A 14,204-nucleotide genomic window follows, 5' to 3' on the forward strand; every position below is an offset into this window, starting at 1 on the left:
TGTTCCCCACTCTTTTCCTAGTCTGCTCTTCTTTTTCACAGAAAACACTTTATCTTGCTGTCTGCGTGGTTGTTGGTGTCATTGTTTTAGCCATTACTGTGGGGTTTCCTGTCTCATAGTTATTGTTCAACCCCAGTCATCGAGTAATTGTCGGCGTCGAGTAATTGTCTCTGGCCCCCTCACAGTTCGAGGGAGTGATGAGTCTCACAACTCAATCGCTGGTTGTGAACTGTTTTCTGCCCCTCCCAAAAGATAAAATTTGTCGATAATCGGCCTTCTTTCTGGGTCTCACCCACAAACAGGACCAAGCCTGGCCTGCTGAGGAGTGACGGACTCCATCCTAGCTGGAGAGGTGCTCTCATCTGATCTATGAACATAGACAGGGCTCTGACTCCTCTAGCTCCACAATGAGATAGGGTGCAGGCCAGGCAGCAGGCTGTTAGCTAGCCTGCCAGCTTAGTGGAGTCTGCCACTAGCACAGTCAGTGTAGTCAGATCAGCTATCTCCATTGAGACCGTGTCTCTCTTTTGACTAACCCATCAAGCATATTTCAAGGACAGCTTTTTTCAATCTTCATAACATTGCAAAAATGATGAAGAAAAGCTAATCCATGCTTTTGTCACCTCTAGATTAGACTACTGCAATGCTCTACTCTCCGGCTATCCGGATAAAGCACTAAATAAGCTCAAGTTAGTGTTAAACACAGCTTCTAGAATCCTGACTAGAACCAACAAATGTGATCATATTATTCCAGTGCTAGCCTCACTACACTGGCTCCTGTAAAGACTAGGGCTGATTTCAAGGATTTACTGCTAACCTACAAAGCATTACATGGGCTTGCTCCTACCTATCAACCTTGAAAGTTCTTCCGGCTGAAATATCTACCATGACCCTTACTGGGTGAAGTGACTTATCTCTCATGGAATGAGTGAACTCAGGACCTCTTAAGGTTTCCAATGAGGAGTTTGTGCTGTACATTTCATAGAGGAAGAAGATAACACTGGGAACCTGCAGTATCAACCAGAGGGTCGTGCTGAAACTCTCCTAATTCACCCATAGACCTTTTCAACCAGAATGCACTTTTGACAGATACAGGTTCACAAACACACACACACACACACACACACACACACACACACACACACACACACACACACACACACACACACACACACACACACACACACACACACACACACACACACACACACACACACACACCTGTGATAATTAGCTAGATAATGAAATGACATTGCTGACGGAGTACTCGTGGAGTTGAGACAAACATCATGATAATATTGTACTACTGCATAAACCTTCTGTCTGTCTGTCTGTCTGTCTGTCTGTCTGTCTGTCTGTCTGTCTGTCTGTCTGTCTGTGTCTGTGTAACAAGGCTATTAGCAGCTCCAACCCAGCATCCAAACACACTAACAGGAGGAGTGAGGGTATTTATAATGTCACAGTCCTGACCAGGATAGATGGACACAGCCAGGACCTGCACTGCCAAGTCTAGTGACTGTGTTTATATATCACAGCTCCTCGTCAGACCTGGCCTCCTTATCCTTGTAATTTTAAGGTAGGAACCTTTTTGGCATTCAATAGGAAATGTTATGTTAGTGTTATGTTATGAACAATAGTTGAGGTGACACTTGTTCCAGGGTGTTGTACTGTATGTTGTTACAGCCCATGTTTATAATTTTGTTAATAGTATGTAGAAGATGTCAGTAGGGATCATGGTGACTGTTGCCGCCTTCAAGACAATTTGGACATTTCCGACTTCGAAACTTATTGTAGAAAGATGAGGTATGAGTTTCCCACTTGGAAAGTATCAGAATCAACCAATATGAAGCTCTTCGCAAATAACTTACATACATTTTAACTCGGAGGTTCCAAGTTTCTGAGCTGCCTTGAACACGGCATAAATCCTTGACTATGACAGGAAGTACCATGGTGATGCGGCATGCAGTCAGTTTCTTCACTGGCCATTTGGTGTGTTTCCGAGATGTCTTTAAAGTGACATGATTCTTGAGTTTCCCACTTGGAAAGTATCAGAATCAACCAATAGGAAGTTTTTCACAAAGAACTTGCGTACATATATAACAACTTATGTCCCTTCTAGAATCACAGTTTTTATTTTCTTCTTTCTCTCCCCTGATCCCTCTTCTGCTCCTGCTGTATGTGTGCTATATGGCCACACAGCAAGCAGCTCCGGGTACAAGAATGCTAGGAGGAGAAAGACAACACATTGTGCTGTGTTTCAAGGATGCAGATCTAATGAAGAGAATCTCCTGCGTTAACACGTACCAACACACACAATAGAAACCATGGAAACTACTGAACCTGCTGCGTTATCTCTGGAGTCACGACACATTCACAAATGCATTCACACACCTTTGGTATTTGGCTGGATACAAGGAAGGATCTGCATACTACATGTTCTTACCTTTGTGTTTCTGTCATACAGCGGCCTTTATTACATGACTGAGGAGGACCAGGCCAACTGATATAAGAAGAATACACTGCCAAGGAATGTCGAGTCACATGCAGCAGAAAAGAAGGGAGGAGAGAGTATATTGAAAAATAGTTGATGGTTGCCACAGTCAGAGGTAAGACAATTTGAAAAAGCATGGGAATCCCTCCTCGAAGATCATAATTGTACGTCTGAACTGTTTACAACATACCAACTGTACTGTACACGGTTGGAGAACAGTCATGTATGTGTGCACATTGCCTTTCAATTCTTATTACTTCAATGTAAAAAAAATGTAGAATAAAAAATACCATCAATAAGGGGTTTCTTTTAGTGTTTTCCTTTTTGTCTAAATACTGCCTATAAGCTTGATCAGAGAGTGAAAATAACAACACAAGCGGTAATTCATGTTGTCCTGGTAACCTCTGACTCATATCATGCTCAAGCATGAGCCACAATGTTGTTTTATGGTTGAGTGCATGTTGTGCATTTGTGTAAGCCTGTGGTCACATGCAGTGGAGAGGTACAGAGGTTAACTGCTCTCTCATCTCCTCTCCTTTATTACAGTGACTGTAGCTTTCGGGCTGGCGGGTGAGGATTCACATTTGTTCCCAATAAGAGGACGTCACTGCTCTCTGCAAATTTGGGGCAGTTATGCTTGAGGTCATGGTGGGCTGTGAGGGGACAAGGAACGGGTTGTTGTGGGGACATTCATGCCTACAACAATACGCCATGGTTGTGTTCAGCAGGCATGACATGGGAAATAATTTTAAACGGAATGAGGTACTTCTCCGTTTCCTGCTTTTTGAAAGGGACACCGTGCTCTCTGTTTCCCTTTCTCCCTGCAGCAAGACAGAATCTCTCCAAGGTGAGTCATTAAGGTGTGTCCAAATTTGGTTTTGCGTGTGTGTAAGACTTAAAGGGAAGGCCCTCTCCTTTGGCTTGGGTTAACAGGACAGTTCAGCTCAGCACAGCTCTCCTCGAAGACAGAGTTTCCCAACCCTGGTCCTCGAGTACGCTCAACAGTACATATTTTTGTTATAGCCCTGGACAGACTCACCTCATTCGGCTTATTGAGGGCTTGATGATTGGATGACAAGTTGAATCAGGTGTTCTTGTCCAGGGTTACATAAAAAATGTTTATTGTTGGGGAGCTCGAGGACCAGGGTTGCTTTAAGACACTATACAAATATTGGTATCAGTTTAAAATAGGATTATATTTCACATTGCCCAACTGTAATTCTATTCTAGGCTAAAGATTCACATGATATAATGGCATTATTCTGTTAGAAAGTAGAACATGGAAATGTTCCAGATCACTAATAGGGTGAATGTATAGACTGATGTTTGCTCTCTCACCAGGTACAATAGGTAAACCCCTGCTATAAGGAACCCTAGCAGCTGCCTAAAGTGAATGGGAACGTCCTAGAGAGAAAACCTTCACTGGTTTAAAGAAGGGATTCTCCCATCTGAGCCTGGAGATACGATCATCCTCAAGGTAAAAGCCATGTTAGGCTGATGGGTCACTGCCAATTGTGTGTCACACAGACACATGATGTGTGTGTGTAAGGGGTGGGTGTGTAAGAATGAATGAGAGCAGCATTTCAACATTTCAATCAATCAGTTAGGACCCAGAATGAAAATTCCCAGAAATTGTGAGACCATGTTTCCATCTAGTGTTGACTTTGCGGTGGTGAAAAAGTGCTGACTACACTACATACAGTGCTGTAGCAGTTAAGGCAGACACGTTTCATTTCTCATTTCAAACAGCTGTTGTAAGAACCCATAGCCCATGTCCAACTCTCTAATACAAGAAAAGGAACCATTATATTCAGATTAAGCCAAGGAGCATCTGAGTACTGATAAAAGATGATATCAAATCTTTGTGAAAGACTTCCATATCATGATGTATCCTGTGGTCTTTGTAATCTAATCTGTATAATTCCCCCAGTGAGCTAAGCAGTATTAACCCCCTTAACCATGTCAATCATCATCCAGGGGTGTTTGTGATGACTAATGACGGTGAGTGATTTTTGATTTGATTTGATTTGAGTGGCTGGGAGGAGGACAGCAGCAGAGCGGAGGGATGGAGAGAGGTACTAGTATTGGCTGATAAAAGCTGGCCTGGGTCCAGCGGCTCCTCCTGTCATTGTAATGCTGTGTACAATAATCTCCCTGCTCTCTCTCTCCCTAACACTAATTCTAACCTCAACCCTAAACACCCTAGAAATAGCATTTGCCCTTGTGGAGACAAACAAAATGTCCCCCGGTAGGTCAGATATTTGTTCTTTTACTATTCTTGTGGGGACTTCCACACGTCCACACACACACACACACACACACACACACACACACACACACACACACACACACACACACACACACACACACACACACACACACACACACACACACACACACACACACACACACACACTCACATACACACACACTCTTTTACGCTACTGCTACGAATGTTCATCATACAGTGGGGCAAAAAAGTATTTAGTCAGCCACCAATTGTGCAAGTTCTCCCACTTAAAAAGATGAGAGAGGCCTGTAATTTTCATTATAGATACACTTCAACTATGACAGACAAAATGAGATTTTTTTTCTCCAGAAAATCACATTGTAGGATCTTTTATGAATTTATTTGCAAATTATGGTGGAAAATAAGTATTTGGTCACCTACAAACAAGCAAGATTTCTGGCTCTCACAGCCCTGTAACTTCTTCTTTAAGAGGCTCCTCTGTCCTCCACTCGTTACCTGTATTAATGGCACCTGTTTGAACTTGTTATCAGTGTAAAAGACACCTGTCCACAACCTCAAACAGTCACTCTCCAAACTCCACTATGGCCAAGACCAAAGAGCTGTCAAAGGACACCAGAAACAAGATTGTAGACCTGCACCAGACTGGGAAGACTGAATCTGCAATAGGTAAGCAGCTTGGTTTGAAGAAATCAACTGTGGGAGCAATTATTAGGAAATGGAAGACATACAAGACCACTGATAATCTCCCTCGATCTGGGGCTCCACGCAAGATCTCACCCCGTGGGGTCAAAATGATCACAAGAACGGTGAGCAAAAATCCCAGAACCACACAGGGGGACCTAGTGAATGACCTGCAGAGAGCTGGGACCAAAGTAACAAAGCCTACCATCAGTAACACACTACGCCGCCAGGGACTCAAATCCTGCAGTGCCAGACGTGTCCCCCTGCTTAAGCCAGTACATGTCCAGGCCCGTCTGAAGTTTGCTAGAGAGCATTTGGATGACCCAGAAGAAGATTGGGAGAATGTCATATGGTCAGATGAGACCAAAATAGAACTTTTTGGTAAAAACTCAACTCGTTGTGTTTGGAGGACAAAGAATGCTGAGTTGCATCCAAAGAACACCATACCTACTGTGAAGCATGGGGGTGGAAACATCATGCTTTGGGGCTGTTTTTCTGCAAAGGGACCAGGACGACTGATCCGTGTAAAGGAAAGAATGAATGGGGCCATGTATCGTGAGATTTTGAGTGAAAACCTCCTTCCATCAGCAAGGGCATTGAAGATGAAACGTGGCTGGGTCTTTCAGCATGACAATGATCCCAAACACACCGCCCGGACAACGAAGGAGTGGCTTCGTAAGAAGCATTTCAAGGTCCTGGAGTGGCCTAGCCAGTCTCCAGATCTCAACCCCATAGAAAATCTTTGGAGGGAGTTGAAAGTCCGTGTTGCCCAGCAACAGCCCCAAAACATCACTGCTCTAGAGGAGATCTGCATGGAGGAATGGGCCAAAATACCAGCAACAGTGTGTGAAAACCTTGTGAAGACTTACAGAAAACATTTGACCTCTGTCATTGCCAACAAAGGGTATATAACAAAGTATTGAGATAAGTATTTGGTCAATAACAAAAGTTTATGTTCCACCATAATTTGCAAATAAATTCATTAAAAATCCTACAATGTGATTTTCAGGATTTTTTTTTCTCATTTTGTCTGTCATAGTTGAAGTGTACCTATGATGAAAATTACAGGCCTCTCTCATCTTTTTAAGTGGGAGAACTTGCACAATTGGTGGCTGACTAAATACTTTTTTGCCCCACTGTATATGCATAGTCACTTTAATCATATCTACATGTACATACTACCTCAATCAGCCTGATTAACCGGTGTCTGTATGTAGCCTCGCTACTTTTATAGACTCGCTACTGTATGTAGACAGTCTTTTTACTGTTTTATTTCTTTACTTACCTATTGTTCACCTAACACCTTTTTGCACATTTGGTTAGAGCCTGTAAGTAAGCATTTCACGGTCTACACCTGTTGTATTCGGCGCACGTGACAAATAAACTTTGATTTGAATTGATACTCAGTCAGTCAGTCTGTGGGGAAAGCCAGAGAGCTCTCGATGTGTGGCAGCAGCACTGTTAATCTATTGACATCAGGTCAATGGATTTATACCTAATCTAGGGATGAAGCTGTATTGTGTTTTGTATTATGAGTACAGTGTATATGTGTGTGAGCATGAGTCTGTGTTTTTGATTATACAAAGTCTAGATTTGTGAATGTGTGTGTTTACAGCATACTGACTGTGTGTGTCTTTGTGATATACAGTGTGTGTGCCAGACTGCCAGGACATCTTGTGAGGTCACAGGTCAAAAGATCCAAATCAGTCAGGTTTCAAGACTAGTCATTCAACTGAGACTGCTCTTCTCTGTGTCACGGAGGCGCTCCGCACTGCTAAAGCTAACTCTCTCTCCTCTGCTCTCATCCTTCTAGACCTATCGGCTGCCTTTGATACTGTGAACCATCAGATCCTCCTCTCCACCCTCTCCGAGCTGGGCATCTCCGGCGCGGCCCACGCTTGGATTGCGTCCTACCTGACAGGTCGCTCCTACCAGGTGGCGTGGCGAGAATCTGTCTCCGCACCACGTGCTCTCACCACTGGTGTCCCCCAGGGCTCTGTTCTAGGCCCTCTCCTATTCTCGCTATACACCAAGTCACTTGGCTCTGTCATATCCTCACATGGTCTCTCCTATCATTGCTATGCAGACGACACACAATTAATCTTCTCCTTTCCCCCCTCTGATAACCAGGTGGTGAATCGCATCTCTGCATGTCTGGCAGACATATCAGTGTGGATGACGGATCACCACCTCAAGCTGAACCTCGGCAAGACGGAGCTGCTCTTCCTCCCGGGGAAGGACTGCCCGTTCCATGATCTCGCCATCACGGTTGACAACTCCATTGTGTCCTCCTCCCAGAGTGCTAAGAACCTTGGCGTGATCCTGGACAACACCCTGTCGTTCTCAACTAACATCAAGGCGGTGACCCGTTCCTGTAGGTTCATGCTCTACAACATTCGCAGAGTACGACCCTGCCTCACGCAGGAAGCGGCGCAGGTCCTAATCCAGGCACTTGTCATCTCCCGTCTGGATTACTGCAACTCGCTGTTGGCTGGGCTCCCTGCCTGTGCCATTAAACCCCTACAACTCATCCAGAACGCCGCAGCCCGTCTGGTGTTCAACTTTCCCAAGTTCTCTCACGTCACCCCGCTCCTCCGCTCTCTCCACTGGCTTCCAGTTGAAGCTCGCATCCGCTACAAGACCATGGTGCTTGCCTACGGAGCTGTGAGGGGAACGGCACCTCCGTACCTTCAGGCTCTGATCAGGCCCTACACCCAAACAAGGGCACTGCGTTCATCCACCTCTGGCCTGCTCGCCTCCCTACCTCTGAGGAAGTACAGTTCCCGCTCAGCCCAGTCAAAACTGTTCGCTGCTCTGGCACCCCAATGGTGGAACAAACTCCCTCACGACGCCAGGTCAGCGGAGTCAATCACCACCTTCCGGAGACACCTGAAACCCCACCTCTTTAAGGAATACCTAGGATAGGCTAAAGTAATCCTTCTAACCCCCCCCCCCCCCCCGCTTAAAAGAGTTAGATGCACTATTGTAAAGTGGTTGTTCCACTGGATATCATAAGGTGAATGCACCAATTTGTAAGTCGCTCTGGATAAGAGCGTCTGCTAAATGACTTAAATGTAAAATGTAAATGTAAGTGACATTGAGGGGCTACTGAGACAGTCTCAGGCAGAGCTGCTGTGGATCCAGAGACAGCTGTCAATCATCGCTGCCAGGAACTCCCATCACCTGCAGGCCAAAGGGAAGGTAAGGCTTAGCCCATGTGAGCTCACCTGTGGCCTTCTTCTGACTTTGCCTTGACCTTTTATGTAACCTTTTAAATATAACCCAAATGTTATGCATATCCTTGTTAAATGTGTTATTTATATGTTGTACTTTAAGTCAGTTGTCAATGTGTCCAGGAGAGGACAGTATATCTCACTGAAAGCACCAATGACCCAATGGTAAAAAGCAATGTCTGGATTCACCAATCAGAGGAAGAAACAGGGTGAAATCCATGATGACGTGTTATTAGCATCTTCAGTGGGTGTGGTTAAAAGGTCTTGTCAAATGACACCTTGCCTCCTCAGACTCATTTGCCTGTCCAATCCCAACTAGAGCCTTACAGGGTTTTGCATTGTGCCTGAAAACCAACTGGCTTATAAAGAACCGTATCTAAGGACGGAGAGAGAGGGAGGGAGTGTGTACTCTCAGAGCAGCTGGCGTTGCTAGGCAACAGAGTGGAGGATTTTTTTTCTTCTTCTCTCCCTCTCTCCAGCCCTGTAAAATAGAGAGCTGCTTATGACTAACCAATACCTGCTGCTGTGATATTGTAATCTCCCTAAAAACACCACTCTGCTTTTAGAAGTATGATCTGGGATTGGGGAGGGCTGAGAGGGCACTGTTGCTTATTGGTCAGTCAAGGTGAAGGTGAGTTTTGATTGGTCTGTCCTGGTTAGTTTTGGTTTTTCCATTGGCCCATGTCCTCCAGTACTTTAAGGTAAGGGTATTTTAGGAGCCCAAGCAGAGCCAGGAAGCACACATCTCACTATACCAAACCTAGGATGAGGACAGGTGACATAGCAGTTCAAAATAAATGCATGAAGGAATAGAAAGAAAAGAGAGAGGGACACATGTCAGTGTTTGAATGGGGGGAAGACAGGAATGATGAATCATGGCTAAGAGAATGGAAAAAGGAGGAGAGTTAAGTGATCCAGGGCAGTAATACATCGACCCAGTATACTCAGATCATGCCTTTCTCTATTCTAAAAAAGAGAGAGGAGAGTGAGAGAGATGGAGAGAGCGAGACATGGGTGTGAGGGCTGCTCAGGGACGACTGCAGGGAGGAGATGCGTGAAGAGGAAACGTTCATCCATGATGCAATCATTTACACATCAATGAGCTGAGATTTACACAGGCAAATGATATGAATGCTGACAACCTTCAATGGGTTTGTGTGTGAATGTTTGTGAGTGGGATGAAGAGGAGGGATGTGGACTGCACGGAGCATGCGCGTGCATCTGTGAGTGACAGGGAAGGGAGAGATCGAGAAAGGCTGAGAAGTAGGGGAGGGAGGGAGTTTGTCGTGATAGAGAACCTGCGAGCGCTACTAAGGAGGAGAGAGCGCGAGAGAGAGCGGGAACACAAGCGAGTAACTGAGAGATGGTGTGTGTGTGTAAGAGAGAGCCTTAGTGCGTCTGACTCTCGGGGCTGTAGACTGGACCAACCATTAAGCCTTTGAAACGCTCACTGCGCACACACACGTAGGCACACGCCACTGCCGCGTCACCCCTGCCGGCCGGTAACGAGAGGGAGGATACAGTCGTTTTGAGACAAAGGGGGAACTGCCTTTGAGGTAGGGAGCTTTTTTACCCTATGCACCACTAGTGTTGTGCCACTGTCTCAGTGGGAATTGTTATTGCCATAACCTTCTGCAAAATGTAGCATACACATTTCTGCAAAAGCATGTGCGCATACATGCATGTGTAACGCTTTCACCACAGACTCGGATAGATCAATATTGGAACAATGGTGAAAAGAACATCTCAGTAAACAAACTTGTATGGTATTGACTTGGTTTACACTAAACACACACACACACACAGAAACTACAGTAGATGTTAGCCATGACACTCCTCTTCAATCCACTAAAGAGGAATATATCATGACTAACCAGGTGTGGTGTGTGTGTGTGTGGGTGTGTGTGTGTGTGTTTGCTTGCACACTTACATGCATATTTGTGATTTGTGCCCATGGACTTGGTTGTGTGGGCGATGCTGCTGTGTTGCAGAGTGAGAGAAGTGTCTGTCTGCTGTGTGCTCCTCCTCAGCTCTACTCTGCTCTGCTGCTTTGAGAGAAACTGCTATGGCTGGGACTGCAGCTCTGAAACACTCTGGGCTAGGCTGGGCCAGACTGAGTAGCTACATTAGGCAGGACCATGGCTAGATGGAGCTGGGAAGGCCTGTGGAGAGCTTGGCTACATGGGTCTACAGTCTATAGATCACCATGCAGGCTTTTGTGCGTCTATATAGGGCTAAATGGGGCTAGGCATGGCAAGGCAGTGCTGTGTGGGATTTGGCAGGGCCATATACCACTTGGCCCCGACTGGCTAGTGCCAGCAGGGCCTGGCACGGCTGTGGAGGGAGGGGAGAGGATAGGCTGGGTGAGGCTACCTCATGACTAGGGAGGTAGGCTGGGTAGGTAATTGCAGGGTTGAATATACCTGAGCAGATATGACCAGGACCAGGCTAAATATTCTTATAGTGGATGACTAATAGGGATTCTCTGTGTGTGGATGGTTTTATGTGATGAGCTGGTATTACCTTCAAAATCAAGCTGCCTTTTACAATGACACGTGTAGGATGACAGGGTGACAACTGGCCTTGACCAGGAGGCCCATAGGATGGTGCACATTTGGCCCAGCGCCGTCCGTGGTAGGGGGGCGTTTGGCCGGTGGTGTCACAGTTCCGATGGTGAAAATGAAGGAGTCAGGTGCAGAGAGCAGGGTAATAATGTGTAAGTGGAAATGTATTATTTCACCCAGAAATAATCTCAGAAGCGGCTACGCCACACAACAACGGGCGCGTCAAAATACTGTCCAACATAAATCAGGACCGAATCCACTACACAAAACACACCACCATAACAAACAGAATAACAAGCCCGCACAAAAGTCAGCGGGCCAACTGGGTTTAAATAACCCCTACCCTAAACACAAAACAGGTGATACCAATTAGACAAACATAAATGAAAACAGAAAAGGGGATCGGTGGCAGCTAGTAGACCAGAGATGACGACCGCCGAGCGCCGTCCGAACGGGAAGAGGCACCATCCTCGGCGGGATTCGTAACAGGTGGGGCTTTCCTTGGCTCATCGTGCTCTAGCGACTCCTTTTGACGGGGCCAGAAACCTGTAAGCTAACTCCGGTAGTCAATTGAACGGTGTTTCCTCCGACACGTTGGTGCGACTGACATCCAGTTTAGAGAGCAGTGTGATAAGAAGTATGTGGCCAGGTGGGTCATGTTTCAGAGAATGCATGACTCGACCTTCGCCTCTCCCGAGCCTATTGAGGAATTACAGAGATGAGCCAAGGAACCAAATTCAGGGAGAAAACGGGGTAAAAAATAGGCTTGTGGCCATACCACCCTGAACACACCTGTTCAGGGTCGGACCTGGTTAGTACTGGGACAGGAGACCGCCTGGAAATACCAGGTTTCGTAAGCTCAAAATACATATGAAAAAAGAGAAAGGGTGACATGATGAGTTAAATGGAGAGAGAGAGAGCACCCCACAGGCTGTGTTGGTATAGTAGTGTCTCAAGGCCACAGTGGGTGGTAAAGGTGGTGTTATTGAGGTTGACATTTGGCACATTGGATGTTGCAGCTAACAGACCTCAGGCTTTTCCCTACTCTCACTCTATTCTTGTCCATCTGCAATGAGGAAGGCTTTCACTAGGTTTCACTTTATCACAACCATCACGGACTGTGTCCCAAATGGCACCATATTACCTATATAGAGCACTACTTGGGTTCGGGTCAAAAGTAGTGCACTATATAGGAAATAGTGTGCCCCCCTCCCACAGATGATCCCGCAGGTGAAGAAGCAGGATGTGGCGGTCCTGGGCTGGTGTGGTTACACGTGCTCTGCTGTTTTGATGACTGTTGGACATATTTCTCGAAAACAATGTTAGAGGCGGCTTATGGTAAAGAAATGAACATTCAATTATCTGGCAACATCTCTGGTGGACATTCCTGCAGTCAGCATGCCAATTGCATGCTCACTCAAAACTTGAGACATCTGTGGTATTGTGTTGTGTATACTGCACAATACTGCACGTACTGATCATGCTGTTTAATTAGCTTGTTGATATGCCACACCTGTCAGGTGGATGGATTATCTTGGCAAAGGAGATATGCTCACTAACAGGTATGTAATCAAATTCGTAAATAAAATCTGAGAGAAATAAGCTTTTGGTATAAAACAACAAGTACTGTATCTAATAATGACCTAATAACCACATATTACATAGTAACACTACATGAATGAATAGCATGTCAATAGCACAGTAAGTATAACAGCAAGGACTGTATATTTTTGCTGTTGTGTGTTTCTTTGCAATAGCCTACTATCTGTATATTATTCTTTGCAATAGCCTACTATCTGTATATTATTCTTTGCAATAGCCTACTATCTGTATATTAAACACACATGACTGTATTTAAATATTTAGGAAATAGGAAGTAGTAAAGAGTGACTAATCATCACACACAATATTAGTAGTAACATAATAATAACAAGAATGAAAATGTACATAGAATGCTATTACTCTAGCACATAAGAACAGCGACATAACAACAGCGACAACAACTTACTTTGTTTTCACATCCCATGCACATACAGTATGTCCATCCACGCTCTGACACTGGAGAAAACACAGTTCAGGCCCAGCTAATACTTTACTCTTGAAATAGTATGCAATGGACCCGACTGGCCAGTGCTGGGTTAGCTAGGAGCATCTGACCTATCACAGGATGCATCAATGTATTGGCAGAGTGTGGAGTGCATCGGGACTGTTTGATTTGCTGAAACCACGAGCTGGAGGTGATCGATATCTGTCATGTGAGTGGGAGAGTAAGATAAAGCTGCGCCAGCCAAATGTAAACACCACACACGATGGAAATTAGTCCCACAGCGCCCTTGGCAGGGGGATTCTGTAACAGTTCTTGAAGCCGGTTTCTTACAGCCTGACTGGCTGGTTTTCTGATTGGGTGTACAATTGGCTGGCTGGTTTGATTCCTCTAGGTAGAATGTTGTCCTGATAGTCATAATTTTTTTATATATTTGTGTTTTACCTCTTTTTTCTCCCCAATTTCGATCTTGTCTCATCGCTGCAACGCTCCAATAGGCTCGGGAGGCGAAGGTGGAGTCATGCGTCCTCCAAAACATGACCCACCTAACCGCGCTTCTTAACACCCGCCCGCTTAACCCAGAAGCCAGCCACACCAATGTGTCTGACGACTGAGGTCAGCCTGCAGGTGCCCAGGTCTGTTGTGACGCCTTTAGCATTGTGATGCAGTGCCTTAGACCGCTGCGCCACTCAGGAGGCACCCTGTTTGTCTTTTTGTAGATAGATGTGATGCTTTGTTGGCTGGTTGGATGTCTGATTCTCTGGTCTTAAATAAATCCTCTTAAGGATCCGCCCCTTTTTTTCAATTTTTGCCCAAAATGACATACTCAAATCTAACTGCCTGTAGCTCAGGCCCTGAAGCAAGGATATGCATATTCTTGGTACCATTTGAAAGGAAACACTTTTAAGTTTTTGGAGATGTGAAAGGATTGTAGCAGAAT

General features: G+C 45.3%; 1 protein-coding gene and 1 long non-coding RNA gene across 6 annotated transcripts in view; both read left to right on the plus strand.

Moving 5' to 3' along the window:
- Window positions 1-1,132: 1,132 nt before the first annotated feature.
- LOC129818381 (uncharacterized) lies at window positions 1,133-7,165 on the plus strand. Its single transcript, XR_008753938.1, has 5 exons — window positions 1,133-1,576; window positions 2,200-2,606; window positions 3,038-3,338; window positions 3,833-3,968; window positions 7,072-7,165. It is a non-coding gene; the product is annotated as an uncharacterized LOC129818381 (long non-coding RNA).
- A 1,237-nt stretch (window positions 7,166-8,402) lies between these two features.
- The window catches only part of LOC129818382 (RIMS-binding protein 2-like), an 80,653-nt gene continuing 74,851 nt past the window's right edge, over window positions 8,403-14,204 (plus strand). For 2 of the 5 annotated variants that reach the window (XM_055874212.1, XM_055874216.1), the window contains exon 1: window positions 9,383-10,212. The gene's annotated coding sequence lies outside the window, so the exon portion shown is untranslated. Of the gene's footprint in view, window positions 8,625-9,382; window positions 10,213-14,204 lie in introns of those variants that run through there. The other 3 variants (XM_055874215.1, XM_055874217.1, XM_055874214.1) reach the window with 2 other exon arrangements.

Source organism: Salvelinus fontinalis, chromosome 21, assembly GCF_029448725.1.
Source record: "Salvelinus fontinalis isolate EN_2023a chromosome 21, ASM2944872v1, whole genome shotgun sequence".
Classification (NCBI taxonomy): Eukaryota; Metazoa; Chordata; class Actinopteri; order Salmoniformes; family Salmonidae; genus Salvelinus; species Salvelinus fontinalis.